General features: G+C 42.8%; 26 non-coding genes across 26 annotated transcripts; all 26 read right to left on the reverse strand.

Moving 5' to 3' along the window:
- Positions 1-766: 766 nt before the first annotated feature.
- On the reverse strand, positions 767-849 carry TRNAL-AAG (transfer RNA leucine (anticodon AAG)). The gene has a single exon. It is a non-coding gene; the product is annotated as a tRNA-Leu (tRNA).
- A 191-nt stretch (positions 850-1,040) lies between these two features.
- TRNAL-CAG (transfer RNA leucine (anticodon CAG)) lies at positions 1,041-1,123 on the reverse strand. Its single transcript has one exon. It is a non-coding gene; the product is annotated as a tRNA-Leu (tRNA).
- Positions 1,124-1,755: 632 nt separating this feature from the next.
- TRNAL-UAG (transfer RNA leucine (anticodon UAG)) lies at positions 1,756-1,838 on the reverse strand. The gene has a single exon. It is a non-coding gene; the product is annotated as a tRNA-Leu (tRNA).
- A 2,720-nt stretch (positions 1,839-4,558) lies between these two features.
- Positions 4,559-4,641, reverse strand: TRNAL-AAG (transfer RNA leucine (anticodon AAG)). Its single transcript has one exon. It is a non-coding gene; the product is annotated as a tRNA-Leu (tRNA).
- Positions 4,642-4,833: 192 nt separating this feature from the next.
- On the reverse strand, positions 4,834-4,916 carry TRNAL-CAG (transfer RNA leucine (anticodon CAG)). Its single transcript has one exon. It is a non-coding gene; the product is annotated as a tRNA-Leu (tRNA).
- A 632-nt stretch (positions 4,917-5,548) lies between these two features.
- Positions 5,549-5,631, reverse strand: TRNAL-UAG (transfer RNA leucine (anticodon UAG)). Its single transcript has one exon. It is a non-coding gene; the product is annotated as a tRNA-Leu (tRNA).
- A 1,024-nt stretch (positions 5,632-6,655) lies between these two features.
- TRNAL-AAG (transfer RNA leucine (anticodon AAG)) lies at positions 6,656-6,738 on the reverse strand. The gene has a single exon. It is a non-coding gene; the product is annotated as a tRNA-Leu (tRNA).
- Positions 6,739-6,929: 191 nt separating this feature from the next.
- On the reverse strand, positions 6,930-7,012 carry TRNAL-CAG (transfer RNA leucine (anticodon CAG)). Its single transcript has one exon. It is a non-coding gene; the product is annotated as a tRNA-Leu (tRNA).
- A 632-nt stretch (positions 7,013-7,644) lies between these two features.
- TRNAL-UAG (transfer RNA leucine (anticodon UAG)) lies at positions 7,645-7,727 on the reverse strand. Its single transcript has one exon. It is a non-coding gene; the product is annotated as a tRNA-Leu (tRNA).
- A 1,298-nt stretch (positions 7,728-9,025) lies between these two features.
- On the reverse strand, positions 9,026-9,108 carry TRNAL-CAG (transfer RNA leucine (anticodon CAG)). The gene has a single exon. It is a non-coding gene; the product is annotated as a tRNA-Leu (tRNA).
- A 632-nt stretch (positions 9,109-9,740) lies between these two features.
- On the reverse strand, positions 9,741-9,823 carry TRNAL-UAG (transfer RNA leucine (anticodon UAG)). The gene has a single exon. It is a non-coding gene; the product is annotated as a tRNA-Leu (tRNA).
- A 1,022-nt stretch (positions 9,824-10,845) lies between these two features.
- TRNAL-AAG (transfer RNA leucine (anticodon AAG)) lies at positions 10,846-10,928 on the reverse strand. Its single transcript has one exon. It is a non-coding gene; the product is annotated as a tRNA-Leu (tRNA).
- A 191-nt stretch (positions 10,929-11,119) lies between these two features.
- On the reverse strand, positions 11,120-11,202 carry TRNAL-CAG (transfer RNA leucine (anticodon CAG)). Its single transcript has one exon. It is a non-coding gene; the product is annotated as a tRNA-Leu (tRNA).
- Positions 11,203-11,834: 632 nt separating this feature from the next.
- Positions 11,835-11,917, reverse strand: TRNAL-UAG (transfer RNA leucine (anticodon UAG)). Its single transcript has one exon. It is a non-coding gene; the product is annotated as a tRNA-Leu (tRNA).
- Positions 11,918-13,215: 1,298 nt separating this feature from the next.
- On the reverse strand, positions 13,216-13,298 carry TRNAL-CAG (transfer RNA leucine (anticodon CAG)). Its single transcript has one exon. It is a non-coding gene; the product is annotated as a tRNA-Leu (tRNA).
- A 632-nt stretch (positions 13,299-13,930) lies between these two features.
- On the reverse strand, positions 13,931-14,013 carry TRNAL-UAG (transfer RNA leucine (anticodon UAG)). The gene has a single exon. It is a non-coding gene; the product is annotated as a tRNA-Leu (tRNA).
- Positions 14,014-15,036: 1,023 nt separating this feature from the next.
- Positions 15,037-15,119, reverse strand: TRNAL-AAG (transfer RNA leucine (anticodon AAG)). Its single transcript has one exon. It is a non-coding gene; the product is annotated as a tRNA-Leu (tRNA).
- A 191-nt stretch (positions 15,120-15,310) lies between these two features.
- Positions 15,311-15,393, reverse strand: TRNAL-CAG (transfer RNA leucine (anticodon CAG)). The gene has a single exon. It is a non-coding gene; the product is annotated as a tRNA-Leu (tRNA).
- Positions 15,394-16,025: 632 nt separating this feature from the next.
- TRNAL-UAG (transfer RNA leucine (anticodon UAG)) lies at positions 16,026-16,108 on the reverse strand. Its single transcript has one exon. It is a non-coding gene; the product is annotated as a tRNA-Leu (tRNA).
- Positions 16,109-17,132: 1,024 nt separating this feature from the next.
- On the reverse strand, positions 17,133-17,215 carry TRNAL-AAG (transfer RNA leucine (anticodon AAG)). The gene has a single exon. It is a non-coding gene; the product is annotated as a tRNA-Leu (tRNA).
- A 191-nt stretch (positions 17,216-17,406) lies between these two features.
- TRNAL-CAG (transfer RNA leucine (anticodon CAG)) lies at positions 17,407-17,489 on the reverse strand. Its single transcript has one exon. It is a non-coding gene; the product is annotated as a tRNA-Leu (tRNA).
- A 1,739-nt stretch (positions 17,490-19,228) lies between these two features.
- TRNAL-AAG (transfer RNA leucine (anticodon AAG)) lies at positions 19,229-19,311 on the reverse strand. The gene has a single exon. It is a non-coding gene; the product is annotated as a tRNA-Leu (tRNA).
- Positions 19,312-19,502: 191 nt separating this feature from the next.
- Positions 19,503-19,585, reverse strand: TRNAL-CAG (transfer RNA leucine (anticodon CAG)). Its single transcript has one exon. It is a non-coding gene; the product is annotated as a tRNA-Leu (tRNA).
- Positions 19,586-20,217: 632 nt separating this feature from the next.
- TRNAL-UAG (transfer RNA leucine (anticodon UAG)) lies at positions 20,218-20,300 on the reverse strand. The gene has a single exon. It is a non-coding gene; the product is annotated as a tRNA-Leu (tRNA).
- A 1,024-nt stretch (positions 20,301-21,324) lies between these two features.
- TRNAL-AAG (transfer RNA leucine (anticodon AAG)) lies at positions 21,325-21,407 on the reverse strand. Its single transcript has one exon. It is a non-coding gene; the product is annotated as a tRNA-Leu (tRNA).
- Positions 21,408-21,598: 191 nt separating this feature from the next.
- TRNAL-CAG (transfer RNA leucine (anticodon CAG)) lies at positions 21,599-21,681 on the reverse strand. The gene has a single exon. It is a non-coding gene; the product is annotated as a tRNA-Leu (tRNA).
- Positions 21,682-23,178: the final 1,497 nt, after the last annotated feature.

The raw sequence follows: 23,178 nt of genomic DNA on the forward strand, positions 1-23,178 counted from the left end.
AAACAACTACTGCACAGGAAGTAGGAAGGCAGAAGGTGGGGCATATTATGCAAATGTATGCTGTCATTGTGCCTTGCAGATTCATGCAGGATTTCTAGATCCTTGCTGGATACAAGAGAGCAGACCTTGTTTCAGATCAACTGTCCCTAGCAGGGAACGTCTGAGCACATGCAGTCTTTTGCTCTCTAGCCCCTGGCCTGGGACTTACCCTCACTGGCTGAGACGTGAAATTCTGCATACCAACGTTGCATAGATGGTACGTTTGTGGTCAGTTTGGGATGGGTGGGAGGTCAAAAGCAGGGAAAAGTATGTCGCCTTCACTTCTAGTCTCCTCTTCTAGGCCTACCTGCTGTTCACTCACTCTGTCTTTGTTTCATTCTCTCCTTCCTCAACACCCCTTCTCACTCACTCGCTCTATCACTTGTGCTCTTTCCCCTTGCTCTGCATTTCATAGTGGAAACATCTCTTGAATGGAGCATTAGAAAATGAGGTTACATAAAATTAACAATCTACTTATTGGAAACCAAAAATATCACAAGACTGAATGTAACCCATTTCATTAATAAAAGGGACTTTTTAAGCACCCCCCAAAAAACACATAAAACACCACGAGTGCTAGAAGAATATTATACGAGCTTGAAGACAGAATTGGGCAAATTAATTTGCAGTTGAAACTGAAGTTTGTTACTTATTCAGATATTATATGCACTGCCAATTTTTAGCTGAGATTCTAAAAGAACTCAGAGACAAAATGGACTTATAGTTTTGTCAGAAGTGGGATTCGAACCCACGCCTCCAGGAGAGACTGCGGCCTTAACGCAGCGCCTTACACCACTCGGCCATCCTGACCACATTTGCTTGATCATCTACAGAGAGGGAAAGATATTGTGAACCAAAAAAAGCACACAACTTAGGTCCTGAGTGGCTAGAGCAAGAAAAAAACTCACTGCACTTTTCCAAGTAGACAACCATATAAGCCCATGTGAGGGAAATGATCTGATTTTTTCTCTCCCAAGAAAAAAGTAGAGTAAACACACAATTGTCAGAAGTGGGATTTGAACCCACGCCTCCAGAAGAGACTGCGACCTGAACGCAGTGCCTTAGACCACTCGGCCATCCTGACTTGCATTTGTGGATCCTTCCACAGGCCAGACAGCCATGCAAGTGGGGTACCGAAAAGGCATGCCCTCAATTTATTTATCCTATTATAAGTACTTCCAACAGATCTTTGAACAATCCATAGAGAGCAGTACCTATGAAGAACTCTTTAGACCTTTAAGGCGTACAAAGAGAAAGTGCTATTAACCAGCCACTTGAAAGGCCCAAAGCTGCTTTGAAATTGAGTCAACAGCCACCTCTTGGCTAGCTAAAGCAAATTCAACAAGGAATTTCAATGTCACAACATAGGGTGGAATACGCAAATCTAAGCAGCCCCTGATCACAGCCCTGAGGAAATTGCCGTAAGTGTGCTGGAGTCCAACTGTCTACCAGATGCTAGGCATTCTTCCATATTTGCATGGCCTGTCTGGCCAGGGCATACAAGAGCATGACTCTTCCAGATGAGCTCTTACATGGGTCCTATGCTCATATAGTAAGGACTGCACTTTGTCAGCAAGACTTTATACAACCGAAATATATGAGAAACCCCAGCTCTCTTGACTAGATGAGGACGGAATCACATCCCAGGTGAAGACCAACAGATGCAACTTCCATCAGATGTTAACCTGAAAAAGGAGATTACATCTCCAAAAGTCATGTCAGAAGTGGGATTCGAACCCACGCCTCCAGAGGAGACTGCGGCCTAAACACAGCGCCTTAGACCACTCGGCCATCCTGACAGTGCAGAGTCTTAAGAAATGTATAAAAGTCACTCAGAAATTTCTGCCTCCATGCAAGCCTGAAATAATTTAAACCTTCAAACACAAGGTGCAACTTTATGCACAGGACAATAAACACAGAAGATCACATGTGAAAGCATTTCATTTCACAGGTGTACAATTTTTATGCTTTTAGAATACCTCATACCTCTCACCAGCTATTTAGGGGTGTGTTACTGCTACAACGCATCTTTTACAACGTAATGCTGCTACAACGCAGCTATTACATCGCAAATACCATTACAATGCATGCCATTACAACGCATGGCATTACATAGCAGATGCTATTACAACGCATACCATTAAATCGTAAGTATTGGTAAGTATTTAATTTTTTTTTTTTTTTTTAATATTTTATAATTGATTTAATTATTATTAATTATCAAAAAATATTTATTTCGTTTTTAAATATTATAAATTAAATATATTAATTTAAGTATTTTTTAAAATAAGTATGAGTATAGGAGTATATGTTTTGGGGTACTGATGTATATGTTTTGGGGTGTTTGGGTATTTTTAGGTTTTAGGGCAGTGTTTGGGTTTTGGGGTACAGGGGTGTTTTTAGGTTTTAGGGCAGGGTTTGGGTTTTGGGGTACAGGGGTGTTTTTAGGTTTTAGGGCAGGGTTTGGGTTTTGGGGTACAGGGGTGTTTTTAGGTTTTAGGGCAGTGTTTGGGTTTTGGGGTACAGGGGTGTTTTTAGGTTTTAGGGCAGGGTTTGGGTTTTGGGGTACAGGGGTGTTTTTAGGTTTTAGGGCAGGGTTTGGGTTTTGGGGTACAGGGGTGTTTTTAGGTTTTAGGGCAGGGTTTGGGTTTTGGGGTACAGGGGTGTTTTTAGGTTTTAGGGCAGGGTTTGGGTTTTGGGGTACAGGGGTGTTTTTAGGTTTTAGGGCAGGGTTTGGGTTTTGGGGTACAGGGGTGTTTTTAGGTTTTAGGGCAGGGTTTGGGTTTTGGGGTACAGGGGTGTTTTTAGGTTTTAGGGCAGGGTTTGGGTTTTGGGGTACAGGGGTGTTTTTAGGTTTTAGGACAGGGTTTGTTTTTGGGGTACAGGGGTGTTTTTAGGTTTTAGGGCAGGGTTTGGGTTTTGGGGTACAGGGCTGTTTTTAGGTTTTAGGGCAGGGTTTGGGTTTTGGGGTACAGGGGTGTTTTTAGGTTTTAGGGCAGGGTTTGGGTTTTGGGGTACAGGGGTGTTTTTAGGTTTTAGGGCAGGGTTTGGGTTTTGGGGTACAGGGGTGTTTTTAGGTTTTAGGGCAGGGTTTGTTTTTGGGGGTACAGGGGTATTACGACTTTATTTAAATTAATTAAATTAATTTTATTTAATTTAATTATATTTATAACTATATTTACAATTATTAATTTAATTGTATTAATAAACGATTATAATTAAATTATATTATTTAAAAATGTTTAATTAATTAAATTCTTTTAATTTTATTAAATATAATTATATTATGTATTATTTATAATTAATTAAATTATAATTATATTTATTGTAATTAATTACATTATATTATTTTCTATTTATAAATTTTTTATATTTCATTAATTATATTATTTTAAATATATTAAATTAATATCAATTTTAATATTAATTAAATTACTATAATTAAATTAATTACTGTTTTAAAAATGTTATATTATTTTTATTATTTTAAACTAATTTAATTAACTTTATTACATTTTTTTTAAAAAAGATATACTTACCTATATTTACGATGTAATGCCATGCGTTGTAAAAGTATCTGCTATGTAATGCCATGCGTTGTAATGGCATGCATTGTAATGGTATTTGCGATGTAAAAATCGCGTTGTAACGGAACGCGTTGTAATACATCGCGTTGTACTGACACCAATCCGCTATTTAGGGTCCTGTATCCTACTCACAAAATTACCTTGCCTGCGACCTCTCTCTCTACACAAACAACTACTGCACAGGAAGTAGGAAGGCAGAAGGTGGGGCATATTATGCAAATGTATGCTGTCATTGTGCCTTGCAGATTCATGCAGGATTTCTAGATCCTTGCTGGATACAAGAGAGCAGACCTTGTTTCAGATCAACTGTCCCTAGCAGGGAACGTCTGAGCACATGCAGTCTTTTGCTCTCTAGCCCCTGGCCTGGGACTTACCCTCACTGGCTGAGGCGTGAATTTCTGCATACCAACGTTGCATAGATGGTACATTTGTGGTCGGTTTGGGATGGGTGGGAGGTCAAAAGCAGGGAAAAGTATGTCGCCTTCACTTCTAGTCTCCTCTTCTAGGCCTACCTGCCGTTCACTCACTCTGTCTTTGTTTCATTCTCTCCTTCCTCAACACCCCTTCTCACTCACTCGCTCTATCACTTGTGCTCTTTCCCCTTGCTCTGCATTTCATAGTGGAAACATCTCTTGAATGGAGCATTAGAAAATGAGGTTACATAAAATTAACAATCTACTTATTGGAAACCAAAAATATCACAAGACTGAATGTAACCCATTTCATTAATAAAAGGGACTTTGTAAGCACCCTCCAAAAAACACATAAAACACCACGAGTGCTAGAAGAATATTATAGGAGCTTGAAGACAGAATTGGGCAAATTAATTTGCAGTTGAAACTGAAGTTTGTTACTTATTCAGATATTATATGAACTGCCAATTTTTTGCTGAGATTCTAAAAGAACTCAGAGACAAAATGGACTTAAAGTTTTGTCAGAAGTGGGATTCGAACCCACGCCTCCAGGAGAGACTGCGGCCTTAACGCAGCGCCTTAGACCACTCGGCCATCCTGACCACATGTTGCTTGATCATTTACAGAGAGGGAAAGATATTGTGAACCAAAAAAAGCACACATCTTAGGTCATGAGTGGCTAGAGCAAGAAAAAAACTCGCTGCACTTTTCCAAGTAGACAACCATATAAGCCCATGTGAGGGAAATGATCAGATTTTTTCTCTCTCAAGAAAAAAGTAGAGTAAACACACAAGTGTCAGAAGTGGGATTTGAACCCACGCCTCCAGAAGAGACTGCGACCTGAACGCAGCGCCTTAGACCACTCGGCCATCCTGACTTGCATTTGTGGAACCTTCCACAGGCCAGACAGCCATGCAAGTGGGGTACCGAAAAGGCATGCCCTCAATTTATTTATCCTATTATAAGTACTTCCAACAGATCTTTGAACAATCCATAGAGAGCAGTACCTATGAAGAACTCTTTAGACCTTTAAGGCGTACAAAGAGAAAGTGCTATTAACCAGCCACTTGAAAGGCCCAAAGCTGCTTTGAATTTGAGTCAACAGCCACCTCTTGGCTAGCTAAAGCAAATTCAACAAGGAATTTCAATGTCACAACATAGGGTGGAATACGCAAATCTAAGCAGCCCCTGATCACAGCCCTGAGGAAATTGCCGTAAGTGTGCTGGAGTCCAACTGTCTACCAGATGCTAGGCATTCTTACATATTTGCATGGCCTGTCTGGCCAGGGCATACAAGAGCATGACTCTTCCAGATGAGCTCTTACATGGGTCCTATGCTCATATAGTAAGGACTGCACTTTGTCAGCAAGACTTTATACAACCGAAATATATGAGAAACCCCAGCGCTCTTGACTAGATGAGGAAGGAATCACATCCCAGGTGAAAACCAACAGATGCAACTTCCATCAGATGTTAACCTGAAAAAGGAGATTACATCTCCAAAAGTCATGTCAGAAGTGGGATTCGAACCCACGCCTCCAGAGGAGACTGCGGCCTAAACACAGCGCCTTAGACCACTCGGCCATCCTGACAGTGCAGAGTCTTAAGAAATGTATAAAAGTCACTCAGAAATTTCTGCCTCCATGCAAGCCTGAAATAATTTAAACCTTCAAACACAAGGTGCAACTTTATGCACAGGACAATAAACACAGAAGATCACATGTGAAAGCATTTCATTTCACAGGTGTACAATTTTTATGCTTTTAGAATACCTCATACCTCTCACCAGCTATTTAGGGTCCTGTATCCTACTCACAAAATTACCTTGCCTGCGACCTCTCTCTCTACACAAACAACTACTGCATAGGAAGTAGGAAGGCAGAAGGTGGGGCATATTATGCAAATGTATGCTGTCATTGTGCCTTGCAGATTCATGCAGGATTTCTAGATCCTTGCTGGATACAAGAGAGCAGACCTTGTTTCAGATCAACTGTCCCTAGCAGGGAACGTCTGAGCACATGCAGTCTTTTGCTCTCTAGCCCCTGGCCTGGGACTTACCCTCACTGGCTGAGGCGTGAATTTCTGCATACCAACGTTGCATAGATGGTACGTTTGTGGTCGGTTTGGGATGGGTGGGAGGTCAAAAGCAGGGAAAAGTATGTCGCCTTCACTTCTAGTCTCCTCTTCTAGGCCTACCTGCCGTTCACCCACTCTGTCTATGTTTCATTCTCTCCTTCCTCAACACCCCTTCTCACTCACTCGCTCTATCACTTGTGCTCTTTCCCCTTGCTCTGCATTTCATAGTGGAAACATCTCTTGAATGGAGCATTAGAAAATGAGGTTACATAAAATTAACAATCTACTTATTGGAAACCAAAAATATCACAAGACTGAATGTAACCCATTTCATTAATAAAAGGGACTTTTTAAGCACCCCCCAAAAAACACATAAAACACCACGAGTGCTAGAAGAATATTATACGAGCTTGAAGACAGAATTGGGCAAATTAATTTGCAGTTGAAACTGAAGTTCGTTACTTATTCAGATATTATATGCACTGCCAATTTTTAGCTGAGATTCTAAAAGAACTCAGAGACAAAATGAACTTAAAGTTTTGTCAGAAGAGGGATTCGAACCCACGCCTCCAGGAGAGACTGCGGCCTTAACGCAGCGCCTTAGACCACTCGGCCATCCTGACCACATTTGCTTGATCATCTACAGAGAGGGAAAGATATTGTGAACCAAAAAAAGCACACATCTTAGGTCATGAGTGGCTAGAGCAAGAAAAAAACTCACTGCACTTTTCCAAGTAGACAACCATATAAGCCCATGTGAGGGAAATGATCAGATTTTTTCTCTCTCAAGAAAAAAGTAGAGTAAACACACAATTGTCAGAAGTGGGATTTGAACCCACGCCTCCAGAAGAGACTGCGACCTGAACGCAGCGCCTTAGACCACTCGGCCATCCTGACTTGCATTTGTGGAACCTTCCACAGGCCAGACAGCCATGCAAGTGGGGTACCGAAAAGGCATGCCCTCAATTTATTTATCCTATTATAAGTACTTCCAACAGATCTTTGAACAATCCATAGAGAGCAGTACCTATGAAGAACTCTTTAGACCTTTAAGGCGTACAAAGAGAAAGTGCTATTAACCAGCCACTTGAACGGCCCAAAGCTGCTTTAAAATTGAGTCAACAGCCACCTCTTGGCTAGCTAAAGCAAATTCAACAAGGAATTTCAATGTCACAACATAGGGTGGAATACGCAAATCTAAGCAGCCCCTGATCACAGCCCTGAGGAAATTGCCGTAAGTGTGCTGGAGTCCAACTGTCTACCAGATGCTAGGCATTCTTCCATATTTGCATGGCCTGTCTGGCCAGGGCATACAAGAGCATGACTCTTCCAGATGAGCTCTTACATGGGTCCTATGCTCATATAGTAAGGACTGCACTTTGTCAGCAAGACTTTATACAACCGAAATATATGAGAAACCCCAGCTCTCTTGACTAGATGAGGACGGAATCACATCCTAGGTGAAGACCAACAGATGCAACTTCCATCAGATGTTAAACTGAAAAAGGAGATTACATCTCCAAAAGTCATGTCAGAAGTGGGATTCGAACCCACGCCTCCAGAGGAGACTGCGGCCTAAACACAGCGCCTTAGACCACTTGGCCATCCTGACAGTGCAGAGTCTTAAGAAATGTATAAAAGTCACTCAGAAATTTCTGCCTCCATGCAAGCCTGAAATAATTTAAACCTTCAAACACAAGGTGCAACTTTATGCACAGGACAATAAACACAGAAGATCACATGTGAAAGCATTTCATTTCACAGGTGTACAATTTTTATGCTTTTAGAATACCTCATACCTCTCACCAGCTATTTAGGGTCCTGTATCCTACTCACAAAATTACCTTGCCTGCGACCTCTCTCTCTACACAAACAACTACTGCACAGGAAGTAGGAAGGCAGAAGGTGGGGCATATTATGCAAATGTATGCTGTCATTGTGCCTTGCAGATTCATGCAGGATTTCTAGATCCTTGCTGGATACAAGAGAGCAGACCTTGTTTCAGATCAACTGTCCCTATCAGGGAACGTCTGAGCACATGCAGTCTTTTGCTCTCTAGCCCCTGGCCTGGGACTTACCCTCACTGGCTGAGGCGTTAATTTCTGCATACCAACGTTGCATAGATGGTACGTTTGTGGTCGGTTTGGGATGGGTGGGAGGTCAAAAGCAGGGAAAAGTATGTCGCCTTCACTTCTAGTCTCCTCTTCTAGGCCTACCTGCCGTTCACTCACTCTGTCTTTGTTTCATTCTCTCCTTCCTCAACACCCCTTCTCACTCACTCGCTCTATCACTTGTGCTCTTTCCCCTTGCTCTGCATTTCATAGTGGAAACATCTCTTGAATGGAGCATTAGAAAATGAGGTTAATTAAAATTAACAATCTACTTATTGGAAACCAAAAATATCACAAGACTGAATGTAACCCATTTCATTAATAAAAGGGACTTTTTAAGCACCCCCCAAAAAACACATAAAACACCACGAGTGCTAGAAGAATATTATACGAGCTTGAAGACAGAATTGGGCAAATTAATTTGCAGTTGAAACTGAAGTTTGTTACTTATTCAGATATTATATGCACTGCCAATTTTTAGCTGAGATTCTAAAAGAACTCAGAGACAAAATGGACTTAAAGTTTTGTCAGAAGTGGGATTCGAACCCACGCCTCCAGGAGAGAATGCGGCCTTAACGCAGCGCCTTAGACCACTCGGCCATCCTGACCACATTTGCTTGATCATCTACAGAGAGGAAAAGATATTGTGAACCAAAAAAAACACACAACTTAGGTCATGAGTGGCTAGAGCAAGAAAAAAACTCACTGCACTTTTCCAAGTAGACAACCATATAAGCCCATGTGAGGGAAATGATCTGATTTTTTCTCTCCCAAGAAAAAAGTAGAGTAAACACACAATTGTCAGAAGTGGGATTTGAACCCACGCCTCCAGAAGAGACTGCGACCTGAACGCAGCGCCTTAGACCACTCGGCCATCCTGACTTGCATTTGTGGAACCTTCCACAGGCCAGACAGCCATGCAAGTGGGGTACCGAAAGGGCATGCCCTCAATTTATTTATCCTATTATAAGTACTTCCAACAGATCTTTGAACAATCCATAGAGAGCAGTACCTATGAAGAACTCTTTAGACCTTTAAGGCGTACAAAGAGAAAGTGCTATTAACCAGCCACTTGAAAGGCCCAAAGCTGCTTTGAAATTGAGTCAACAGCCACCTCTTGGCTAGCTAAAGCAAATTCAACAAGGAATTTCAATGTCACAACATAGGGTGGAATACGCAAATCTAAGCAGCCCCTGATCACAGCCCTGAGGAAATTGCCATAAGTGTGCTGGAGTCCAACTGTCTACCAGATGCTAGGCATTCTTCCATATTTGCATGGCCTGTCTGGCCAGGGCATACAAGAGCATGACTCTTCCAGATGAGCTCTTACATGGGTCCTATGCTCATATAGTAAGGACTGCACTTTGTCAGCAAGACTTTATACAACCGAAATATATGAGAAACCCCAGCGCTCTTGACTAGATGAGGACGGAATCACATCCCAGGTGAAGACCAACAGATGCAACTTCCATCAGATGTTAACCTGAAAAAGGAGATTACATCTCCAAAAGTCATGTCAGAAGTGGGATTCGAACCCACATCTCCAGAGGAGACTGCGGCCTAAACACAGCGCCTTAGACCATTCGGCCATCCTGACAGTGCAGAGTCTTAAGAAATGTATAAAAGTCACTCAGAAATTTCTGCCTCCATGCAAGCCTGAAATAATTTAAACCTTCAAACACAAGGTGCAACTTTATGCACAGGACAATAAACACAGAAGATCACATGTGAAAGCATTTCATTTCACAGGTGTACAATTTTTATGCTTTTAAAATACCTCATACCTCTCACCAGCTATTTAGGGTCCTGTATCCTACTCACAAAATTACCTTGCCTGCGACCTCTCTCTCTACACAAACAACTACTGCACAGGAAGTAGGAAGGCAGAAGGTGGGGCATATTATGCAAATGTATGCTGTCATTGTGCCTTGCAGATTCATGCAGGATTTCTAGATCCTTGCTGGATACAAGAGAGCAGACCTTGTTTCAGATCAACTGTCCCTAGCAGGGAACGTCTGAGCACATGCAGTCTTTTGCTCTCTAGCCCCTGGCCTGGGACTTACCCTCACTGGCTGAGGCTGAATTTCTGCATACCAACGTTGCATAGATGGTACGTTTGTGGTCAGTTTGGGATGGGTGGGAGGTCAAAAGCAGGGAAAAGTATGTCGCCTTCACTTCTAGTCTCCTCTTCTAGGCCTACCTGCTGTTCACTCACTCTGTCTTTGTTTCATTCTCTCCTTCCTCAACACCCCTTCTCACTCACTCGCTCTATCACTTGTGCTCTTTCCCCTTGCTCTGCATTTCATAGTGGAAACATCTCTTGAATGGAGCATTAGAAAATGAGGTTACATAAAATTAACAATCTACTTATTGGAAACCAAAAATATCACAAGACTGAATGTAACCCATTTCATTAATAAAAGGGACTTTTAAGCACCCCCCAAAAAACACATAAAACACCACGAGTGCTAGAAGAATATTATACGAGCTTGAAGACAGAATTGGGCAAATTAATTTGCAGTTGAAACTGAAGTTTGTTACTTATTCAGATATTATATGCACTGCCAATTTTTAGCTGAGATTCTAAAAGAACTCAGTGACAAAATGGACTTAAAGTTTTGTCAGAAGTGGGATTCGAACCCACGCCTCCAGGAAAGACTGCGGCCTTAACGCAGCGCCTTAGACCACTCGGCCATCCTGACCACATTTGCTTGATCATCTACAGAGAGGGAAAGATATTGTGAACCAAAAAAAGCACACAACTTAGGTCATGAGTGGCTAGAGCAAGAAAAAAACTCACTGCACTTTTCCAAGTAGACAACCATATAAGCCCATGTGAGGGAAATGATCTGATTTTTTCTCTCTCAAGAAAAAAGTAGAGTAAACACACAATTGTCAGAAGTGGGATTTGAACCCACGCCTCCAGAAGAGACTGCGACCTGAACGCAGCGCCTTAGACCACTCGGCCATCCTGACTTGCATTTGTGGAACCTTCCACAGGCCAGACAGCCATGCAAGTGGGGTACCGAAAAGGCATGCCCTCAATTTATTTATCCTATTATAAGTACTTCCAACAGATCTTTGAACAATCCATAGAGAGCAGTACCTATGAAGAACTCTTTAGACCTTTAAGGCGTACAAAGAGAAAGTGCTATTAACCAGCCACTTGAAAGGCCCAAAGCTGCTTTGAAATTGAGTCAACAGCCACCTCTTGGCTAGCTAAAGCAAATTCAACAAGGAATTTCAATGTCACAACATAGGGTGGAATACGCAAATCTAAGCAGCCCCTGATCACAGCCCTGAGGAAATTGCCGTAAGTGTGCTGGAGTCCAACTGTCTACCAGATGCTAGGCATTCTTCCATATTTGCATGGCCTGTCTGGCCAGGGCATACAAGAGCATGACTCTTCCAGATGAGCTCTTACATGGGTCCTATGCTCATATAGTAAGGACTGCACTTTGTCAGCAAGACTTTATACAACCGAAATATATGAGAAACCCCAGCGCTCTTGACTAGATGAGGAAGGAATCACATCCCAGGTGAAAACCAACAGATGCAACTTCCATCAGATGTTAACCTGAAAAAGGAGATTACATCTCCAAAAGTCATGTCAGAAGTGGGATTCGAACCCACGCCTCCAGAGGAGACTGCGGCCTAAACACAGCACCTTAGACCACTCGGCCATCCTGACAGTGCAGAGTCTTAAGAAATGTATAAAAGTCACTCAGAAATTTCTGCCTCCATGCAAGCCTGAAATAATTTAAACCTTCAAACACAAGGTGCAACTTTATGCACAGGACAATAAACACAGAAGATCACATGTGAAAGCATTTCATTTCAAAGGTGTACAATTTTTATGCTTTTAGAATACCTCATACCTCTCACCAGCTATTTAGGGTCCTGTATCCTACTCACAAAATTACCTTGCCTGCGACCTCTCTCTCTACACAAACAACTACTGCACAGGAAGTAGGAAGGCAGAAGGTGGGGCATATTATGCAAATGTATGCTGTCATTGTGCCTTGCAGATTCATGCAGGATTTCTAGATCCTTGCTGGATACAAGAGAGCAGACCTTGTTTCAGATCAACTGTCCCTAGCAGGGAACGTCTGAGCACATGCAGTCTTTTGCTCTCTAGCCCCTGGCCTGGGACTTACCCTCACTGGCTGAGGCGTGAATTTCTGCATACCAACGTTGCATAGATGGTACGTTTGTGGTCGGTTTGGGATGGGTGGGAGGTCAAAAGCATGGAAAAGTATGTCGCCTTCACTTCTAGTCTCCTCTTCTAGGCCTACCTGCCATTCACTCACTCTGTCTATGTTTCATTCTCTCCTTCCTCAACACCCCTTCTCACTCACTCGCTCTATCACTTGTGCTCTTTCCCCTTGCTCTGCATTTCATAGTGGAAACATCTCTTGAATGGAGCATTAGAAAATGAGGTTACATAAAATTAACAATCTACTTATTGGAAACCAAAAATATCACAAGACTGAATGTAACCCATTTCATTAATAAAAGGGACTTTTTAAGCACCCCCCAAAAAACACATAAAACACCACGAGTGCTAGAAGAATATTATACGAGCTTGAAGACAGAATTGGGCAAATTAATTTGCAGTTGAAACTGAAGTTTGTTACTTATTCAGATATTATATGCACTGCCAATTTTTAGCTGAGATTCTAAAAGAACTCAGAGACAAAATGGACTTAAAGTTTTGTCAGAAGAGGGATTCGAACCCACGCCTCCAGGAGAGACTGCGGCCTTAACGCAGCGCCTTAGACCACGCGGCCATCCTGACCACATTTGCTTGATCATCTACAGAGAGGAAAAGATATTGTGAACCAAAAAAAACACACAACTTAGGTCATGAGTGGCTAGAGCAAGAAAAAAACTGACTGCACTTTTCCAAGTAGACAACCATATAAGCCCATGTGAGGGAAATGATCTGATTTTTTCTCTCCCAAGAAAAAAGTAGAGTAAACACACAATTGTCAGAAGTGGGATTTGAACCCACGCCTCCAGAAGAGACTGCGACCTGAACGCAGCGCCTTAGACCACTCGGCCATCCTGACTTGCATTTGTGGAACCTTCCACAGGCCAGACAGCCATGCAAGTGGGGTACCGAAAAGGCATGCCCTCAATTTATTTATCCTATTATAAGTACTTCCAACAGATCTTTGAACAATCCATAGAGAGCAGTACCTATGAAGAACTCTTTAGACCTTTAAGGCGTACAAAGAGAAAGTGCTATTAACCAGCCACTTGAAAGGCCCAAAGCTGCTTTGAAATTGAGTCAACAGCCACCTCTTGGCTAGCTAAAGCAAATTCAACAAGGAATTTCAATGTCACAACATAGGGTGGAATACGCAAATCTAAGCAGCCCCTGATCACAGCCCTGAGGAAATTGCCGTAAGTGTGCTGGAGTCCAACTGTCTACCAGATGCTAGGCATTCTTCCATATTTGCATGGCCTGTCTGGCCAGGGCATACAAGAGCATGACTCTTCCAGATGAGCTCTTACATGGGTCCTATGCTCATATAGTAAGGACTGCACTTTGTCAGCAAGACTTTATACAACCGAAATATATGAGAAACCCCAGCTCTCTTGACTAGATGAGGACGGAATCACATCCCAGGTGAAGACCAACAGATGCAACTTCCATCAGATGTTAACCTGAAAAAGGAGATTACATCTCCAAAAGTCATGTCAGAAGTGGGATTCGAACCCACACCTCCAGAGGAGACTGCGGCCTAAACACAGCGCCTTAGACCACTCGGCCATCCTGACAGTGCAGAGTCTTAAGAAATGTATAAAAGTCACTCAGAAATTTCTGCCTCCATGCAAGCCTGAAATAATTTAAACCTTCAAACACAAGGTGCAACTTTATGCACAGGACAATAAACACAGAAGATCACATGTGAAAGCATTTCATTTCACAGGTGTACAATTTTTATGCTTTTAAAATACCTCATACCTCTCACCAGCTATTTAGGGTCCTGTATCCTACTCACAAAATTACCTTGCCTGCGACCTCTCTCTCTACACAAACAACTACTGCACAGGAAGTAGGAAGGCAGAAGGTGGGGCATATTATGCAAATGTATGCTGTCATTGTGCCTTGCAGATTCATGCAGGATTTCTAGATCCTTGCTGGATACAAGAGAGCAGACCTTGTTTCAGATCAACTGTCCCTAGCAGGGAACGTCTGAGCACATGCAGTCTTTTGCTCTCTAGCCCCTGGCCTGGGACTTACCCTCACTGGCTGAGGCGTGAATTTCTGCATACCAACGTTGCATAGATGGTACGTTTGTGGTCAGTTTGGGATGGGTGGGAGGTCAAAAGCAGGGAAAAGTATGTCGCCTTCACTTCTAGTCTCCTCTTCTAGGCCTACCACCTGTTCACTCACTCTGTCTTTGTTTCATTCTCTCCTTCCTCAACACCCCTTCTCACTCACTCGCTCTATCACTTGTGCTCTTTCCCCTTGCTCTGCATTTCATAGTGGAAACATCTCTTGAATGGAGCATTAGAAAATGAGGTTACATAAAATTAACAATCTACTTATTGGAAACCAAAAATATCACAAGACTGAATGTAACCCATTTCATTAATAAAAGGGACTTTTAAGCACCCCCCAAAAAACACATAAAACACCACGAGTGCTAGAAGAATATTATACGAGCTTGAAGACAGAATTGGGCAAATTAATTTGCAGTTGAAACTGAAGTTTGTTACTTATTCAGATATTATATGCACTGCCAATTTTTAGCTGAGATTCTAAAAGAACTCAGAGACAAAATGGACTTAAAGTTTTGTCAGAAGTGGGATTCGAACCCACGCCTCCAGGAGAGACTGCGGCCTTAACGCAGCGCCTTAGACCACTCGGCCATCCTGACCACATTTGCTTGATCATCTACAGAGAGGGACAGATATTGTGAACCAAAAAAAGCACACAACTTAGGTCATGAGTGGCTAGAGCAAGAAAAAAACTCACTGCACTTTTCCAAGTAGACAACCATATAAGCCCATGTGAGGGAAATGATCAGATTTTTTCTCTCTCAAGAAAAAAGTAGAGTAAACACACAATTGTCAGAAGTGGGATTTGAACCCACGCCTCCAGAAGAGACTGCGACCTGAACGCAGCGCCTTAGACCACTCGGCCATCCTGACTTGCATTTGTGGAACCTTCCACAGGCCAGACAGCCATGCAAGTGGGGTACCGAAAAGGCATGCCCTCAATTTATTTATCCTATTATAAGTACTTCCAACAGATCTTTGAACAATCCATAGAGAGCAGTACCTATGAAGAACTCTTTAGACCTTTAAGGCGTACAAAGAGAAAGTGCTATTAACCAGCCACTTGAAAGGCCCAAAGCTGCTTTGAAATTGAGTCAACAGCCACCTCTTGGCTAGCTAAAGCAAATTCAACAAGGAATTTCAATGTCACAACATAGGGTGGAATACGCAAATCTAAGCAGCCCCTGATCACAGCCCTGAGGAAATTGCCGTAAGTGTGCTGGAGTCCAACTGTCTACCAGATGCTAGGCATTCTTCCATATTTGCATGGCCTGTCTGGCCAGGGCATACACGAGCATGACTCTTCCAGATGAGCTCTTACATGGGTCCTATGCTCATATAGTAAGGACTGCACTTTGTCAGCAAGACTTTATACAACCGAAATATATGAGAAACCCCAGCTCTCTTGACTAGATGAGGACGGAATCACATCCCAGGTGAAGACCAATAGATGCAACTTCCATCAGATGTTAACCTGAAAAAGGAGATTACATCTCCAAAAGTCATGTCAGAAGTGGGATTCGAACCCACGCCTCCAGAGGAGACTGCGGCCTAAACACAGCGCCTTAGACCACTCGGCCATCCTGACAGTGCAGAGTCTTAAGAAATGTATAAAAGTCACTCAGAAATTTCTGCCTCCATGCAAGCCTGAAATAATTTAAACCTTCAAACACAAGGTGCAACTTTATGCACAGGACAATAAACACAGAAGATCACATGTGAAAGCATTTCATTTCACAGGTGTACAATTTTTATGCTTTTAGAATACCTCATACCTCTCACCAGCTATTTAGGGTCCTGTATCCTACTCACAAAATTACCTTGCCTGCGACCTCTCTCTCTACACAAACAACTACTGCACAGGAAGTAGGAAGGCAGAAGGTGGGGCATATTATGCAAATGTATGCTGTCATTGTGCCTTGCAGATTCATGCAGGATTTCTAGATCCTTGCTGGATACAAGAGAGCAGACCTTGTTTCAGATCAACTGTCCCTAGCAGGGAACGTCTGAGCACATGCAGTCTTTTGCTCTCTAGCCCCTGGCCTGGGACTTACCCTCACTGGCTGAGGCGTGAATTTCTGCATACCAACGTTGCATAGATGGTACGTTTGTGGTCGGTTTGGGATGGGTGGGAGGTCAAAAGCAGGGAAAAGTATGTCGCCTTCACTTCTAGTCTCCTCTTCTAGGCCTACCTGCCGTTCACTCACTCTGTCTTTGTTTCATTCTCTCCTTCCTCAACACCCCTTCTCACTCACTCGCTCTATCACTTGTGCTCTTTCCCCTTGCTCTGCATTTCATAGTGGAAACATCTCTTGAATGGAGCATTAGAAAATGAGGTTACATAAAATTAACAATCTACTTATTGGAAACCAAAAATATCACAAGACTGAATGTAACCCATTTCATTAATAAAAGGGACTTTTTAAGCACCCCCCAAAAAACACATAAAACACCACGAGTGCTAGAAGAATATTATACGAGCTTGAAGACAGAATTGGGCAAATTAATTTGCAGTTGAAACTGAAGTTTGTTACTTATTCAGATATTATATGAACTGCCAATTTTTAGCTGAGATTCTAAAAGAACTCAGAGACAAAATGGACTTAAAGTTTTGTCAGAAGTGGGATTCGAACCCACGCCTCCAGGAGAGACTGCGGCCTTAACGCAGCGCCTTAGACCACTCGGCCATCCTGACCACATTTGCTTGATCATCTACAGAGAGGGAAAGATATTGTGAACCAAAAAAAGCACACATCTTAGGTCATGAGTGGCTAGAGCAAGAAAAAAACTTGCTGCACTTTTCCAAGTAGACAACCATATAAGCCCATGTGAGGGAAATGATCAGATTTTTTCTCTCTCAAGAAAAAAGTAGAGTAAACACACAATTGTCAGAAGTGGGATTTGAACCCACGCCTCCAGAAGAGACTGCGACCTGAACGCAGCGCCTTAGACCACTCGGCCATCCTGACTTGCATTTGTGGAACCTTCCACAGGCCAGACAGCCATGCAAGTGGGGTACCGAAAAGGCATGCCATCAATTTATTTATCCTATTATAAGTACTTCCAACAGATCTTTGAACAATCCATAGAGAGCAGTACCTATGAAGAACTCTTTAGACCTTTAAGGCGTACAAAGAGAAAGTGCTATTAACCAGCCACTTGAAAGGCCCAAAGCTGCTTTGAAATTGAGTCAACAGCCACCTCTTGGCTAGCTAAAGCAAATTCAACAAGGAATTTCAATGTCACAACATAGGGTGGAATACGCAAATCTAAGCAGCCCCTGATCACAGCCCTGAGGAAATTGCCGTAAGTGTGCTGGAGTCCAACTGTCTACCAGATGCTAGGCATTCTTCCATATTTGCATGGCCTGTCTGGCCAGGGCATACAAGAGCATGACTCTTCCAGATGAGCTCTTACATGGGTCCTATGCTCATATAGTAAGGACTGCACTTTGTCAGTAAGACTTTATACAACCGAAATATATGAGAAACCCCAGCTCTCTTGACTAGATGAGGACGGAATCACATCCCAGGTGAAGACCAACAGATGCAACTTCCATCAGATGTTAACCTGAAAAAGGAGATTACATCTCCAAAAGTCATGTCAGAAGTGGGATTCAAACTCACGCCTCCAGAGGAGACTGCGGCCTAAACACAGCGCCTTAGACCACTCGGCCATCCTGACAGTGCAGAGTCTTAAGAAATGTATAAAAGTCACTCAGAAATTTCTGCCTCCATGCAAGCCTGAAATAATTTAAACCTTCAAACACAAGGTGCAACTTTATGCACAGGATAATAAACACAGAAGATCACATGTGAAAGCATTTCATTTCACAGGTGTACAATTTTTATGCTTTTAAAATACCTCATACCTCTCACCAGCTATTTAGGGTCCTGTATCCTACTCACAAAATTACCTTGCCTGCGACCTCTCTCTCTACACAAACAACTACTGCACAGGAAGTAGGAAGGCAAAAGGTGGGGCATATTATGCAAATGTATGCTGTCATTGTGCCTTGCAGATTCATGCAGGATTTCTAGATCCTTGCTGGATACAAGAGAGCAGACCTTGTTTCAGATCAATTGTCCCTAGCAGGGAACGTCTGAGCACATGCAGTCTTTTGCTCTCTAGCCCCTGGCCTGGGACTTACCCTCACTGGCTGAGGCGTGAATTTCTGCATACCAACGTTGCATAGATGGTACGTTTGTGGTTGGTTTGGGATGGGTGGGAGGTCAAAAGCATGGAAAAGTATGTCGCCTTCACTTCTAGTCTCCTCTTCTAGGCCTACCTGCCGTTCACTCACTCTGTCTTTGTTTCATTCTCTCCTTCCTCAACACCCCTTCTCACTCACTCGCTCCATCACTTGTGCTCTTTCCCCTTGCTCTGCATTTCATAGTGGAAACATCTCTTGAATGGAGCATTAGAAAATGAGGTTACATAAAATTAACAATCTACTTATTGGAAACCAAAAATATCACAAGACTGAATGTAACCCATTTCATTAAAAAAAGGGACTTTTTAAGCACCCCCCAAAAAACACATAAAACACCACGAGTGCTAGAAGAATATTATACGAGCTTGAAGACAGAATTGGGCAAATTAATTTGCAGTTGAAACTGAAGTTTGTTACTTATTCAGATATTATATGCACTGCCAATTTTTAGCTGAGATTCTAAAAGAACTCAGAGACAAAATGGACTTAAAGTTTTGTCAGAAGTGGGATTCGAACCCACGCCTCCAGGAGAGACTGCGGCCTTAACGCAGCGCCTTAGACCACTCGGCCATCCTGACCACATTTGCTTGATCATCTACAGAGAGGGAAAGATATTGTGAACCAAAAAAAGCACACATCTTAGGTCATGAGTGGCTAGAGCAAGAAAAAAACTCACTGCACTTTTCCAAGTAGACAACCATATAAGCCCATGTGAGGGAAATGATCAGATTTTTTCTCTCTCAAGAAAAAAGTAGAGTAAACACACAATTGTCAGAAGTGGGATTTGAACCCACGCCTCCAGAACAGTCTGCGATCTGAACGCAGCGCCTTAGACCACTCGGCCATCCTGACTTGCATTTGTGGAACCTTCCACAGGCCAGAAAGCCATGCAAGTGGGGTACCGAAAAGGCATGCCCTCAATTTATTTATCCTATTATAAGTACTTCCAACAGATCTTTGAACAATCCATAGAGAGCAGTACCTATGAAGAACTCTTTAGACCTTTAAGGCGTACAAAGAGAAAGTGCTATTAACCAGCCACTTGAAAGGCCCAAAGCTGCTTTGAAATTGAGTCAACAGCCACCTCTTGGCTAGCTAAAGCAAATTCAACAAGGAATTTCAATGTCACAACATAGGGTGGAATACGCAAATCTAAGCAGCCCCTGATCACAGCCCTGAGGAAATTGCCGTAAGTGTGCTGGAGTCCAACTGTCTACCAGATGCTAGGCATTCTTCCATATTTGCATGGCCTGTCTGGCCAGGGCATACAAGAGCATGACTCTTCCAGATGAGCTCTTACATGGGTCCTATGCTCATATAGTAAGGACTGCACTTTGTCAGCAAGACTTTATACAACCGAAATATATGAGAAACCCCAGCTCTCTTGACTAGATGAGGACGGAATCACATCCTAGGTGAAGACCAACAGATGCAACTTCCATCAGATGTTAAACTGAAAAAGGAGATTACATCTCCAAAAGTCATGTCAGAAGTGGGATTCGAACCCACGCCTCCAGAGAAGACTGCGGCCTAAACACAGCGCCTTAGACCACTCGGCCATCCTGACAGTGCAGAGTCTTAAGAAATGTATAAAAGTCACTCAGAAATTTCTGCCTCCATGCAAGCCTGAAATAATTTAAACCTTCAAACACAAGGTGCAACTTTATGCACAGGACAATAAACACAGAAGATCACATGTGAAAGCATTTCATTTCACAGGTGTACAATTTTTATGCTTTTAGAATACCTCATACCTCTCACCAGCTATTTAGGGTCCTGTATCCTACTCACAAAATTACCTTGCCTGCGACCTCTCTCTCTACACAAACAACTACTGCACAGGAAGTAGGAAGGCAGAAGGTGGGGCATATTATGCAAATGTATGCTGTCATTGTGCCTTGCAGATTCATGCAGGATTTCTAGATCCTTGCTGGATACAAGAGAGCAGACCTTGTTTCAGATCAACTGTCCCTAGCAGGGAACGTCTGAGCACATGCAGTCTTTTGCTCTCTAGCCCCTGGCCTGGGACTTACCCTCACTGGCTGAGGCGTGAATTTCTGCATACCAACGTTGCATAGATGGTACGTTTGTGGTCAGTTTGGGATGGGTGGGAGGTCAAAAGCAGGGAAAAGTATGTCGCCTTCACTTCTAGTCTCCTCTTCTAGGCCTACCTGCCGTTCACTCACTCTGTCTTTGTTTCATTCTCTCCTTCCTCAACACCCCTTCTCACTCACTCGCTCTATCACTTGTGCTCTTTCCCCTTGCTCTGCATTTCATAGTGGAAACATCTCTTGAATGGAGCATTAGAAAATGAGGTTACATAAAATTAACAATCTACTTATTAGAAACCAAAAATATCACAAGACTGAATGTAACCCATTTCATTAATAAAAGGGACTTTTTAAGCACCCCCCAAAAAACACATAAAACACCACGAGTGCTAGAAGAATATTATACGAGCTTGAAGACAGAATTGGGCAAATTAATTTGCAGTTGAAACTGAAGTTTGTTACTTATTCAGATATTATATGCACTGCCAATTTTTAGCTGAGATTCTAAAAGAACTCAGAGACAAAATGGACTTAAAGTTTTGTCAGAAGTGGGATTCGAACCCACGCCTCCAGGAGAAACTGCGGCCTTAACGCAGCGCCTTAGACCACTCGGCCATCCTGACCACATTTGCTTGATCATCTACAGAGAGGGAAAGATATTGTGAACCAAAAAAAGCACACAACTTAGGTCATGAGTGGCTAGAGCAAGAAAAAAACTCACTGCACTTTTCCAAGTAGACAACCATATAAGCCCATGTGAGGGAAATGATCTGATTTTTTCTCTCCCAAGAAAAAAGTAGAGTAAACACACAATTGTCAGAAGTGGGATTTGAACCCACGCCTCCAGAAGAGACTGCGACCTGAACGCAGCGCCTTAGACCACTCGGCCATCCTGACTTGCATTTGTGGAACCTTCCACAGGCCAGACAGCCATGCAAGTGGGGTACCGAAAAGGCATGCCCTCAATTTATTTATCCTATTATAAGTACTTCCAACAGATCTTTGAACAATCCATAGAGAGCAGTACCTATGAAGAACTCTTTAGACCTTTAAGGCGTACAAAGAGAAAGTGCTATTAACCAGCCACTTGAAAGGCCCAAAGCTGCTTTGAAATTGAGTCAACTGCCACCTCTTGGCTAGCTAAAGCAAATTCAACAAGGAATTTCAATGTCACAACATAGGGTGGAATACGCAAATCTAAGCAGCCCCTGATCACAGCCCTGAGGAAATTGCCGTAAGTGTGCTGGAGTCCAACTGTCTACCAGATGCTAGGCATTCTTCCATATTTGCATGGCCTGTCTGGCCAGGGCATACAAGAGCATGACTCTTCCAGATGAGCTCTTACATGGGTCCTATGCTCATATAGTAAGGACTGCACTTTGTCAGCAAGACTTTATACAACCGAAATATATGAGAAACCCCAGCTCTCTTGACTAGATGAGGACGGAATCACATCCCAGGTGAAGACCAACAGATGCAACTTCCATCAGATGTTAACCTGAAAAAGGAGATTACATCTCCAAAAGTCATGTCAGAAGTGGGATTCAAACCCACTCCTCCAGAGGAGACTGCGGCCTAAACACAGCGCCATAGACCACTCGGCCATCCTGACAGTGCAGAGTCTTAAGAAATGTATAAAAGTCACTCAGAAATTTCTGCCTCCATGCAAGCCTGAAATAATTTAAACCTTCAAACACAAGGTGCAACTTTATGCACAGGACAATACACACAGAAGATCACATGTGAAAGCATTTCATTTCACAGGTGTACAATTTTTATGCTTTTAGAATACCTCATACCTCTCACCAGCTATTTAGGGTCCTGTATCCTACTCACAAAATTACCTTGCCTGCGACCTCTCTCTCTACACAAACAACTACTGCACAGGAAGTAGGAAGGCAGAAGGTGGGGCATATTATGCAAATGTATGCTGTCATTGTGCCTTGCAGATTCATGCAGGATTTCTAGATCCTTGCTGGATACAAGAGAGCAGACCTTGTTTCAGATCAACTGTCCCTAGCAGGGAACGTCTGAGCACATGCAGTCTTTTGCTCTCTAGCCCCTGGCCTGGGACTTACCCTCACTGGCTGAGGCGTGAATTTCTGCATACCAACGTTGCATAGATGGTACGTTTGTGGTCGGTTTGGGATGGGTGGGAGGTCAAAAGCAGGGAAAAGTATGTCGCCTTCACTTCTAGTCTCCTCTTCTAGGCCTACCTGCCGTTCACTCACTCTGTCTTTGTTTCATTCTCTCCTTCCTCAACACCCCTTCTCACTCACTCGCTCTATCACTTGTGCTCTTTCCCCTTGCTCTGCATTTCATAGTGGAAACATCTCTTGAATGGAGCATTAGAAAATGAGGTTACATAAAATTAACAATCTACTTATTGGAAAC

This window comes from Lissotriton vulgaris, chromosome 8 (genome assembly GCF_964263255.1).
Source record: "Lissotriton vulgaris chromosome 8, aLisVul1.2, whole genome shotgun sequence".
Lineage (NCBI taxonomy): Eukaryota > Metazoa > Chordata > Amphibia > Caudata > Salamandridae > Lissotriton > Lissotriton vulgaris.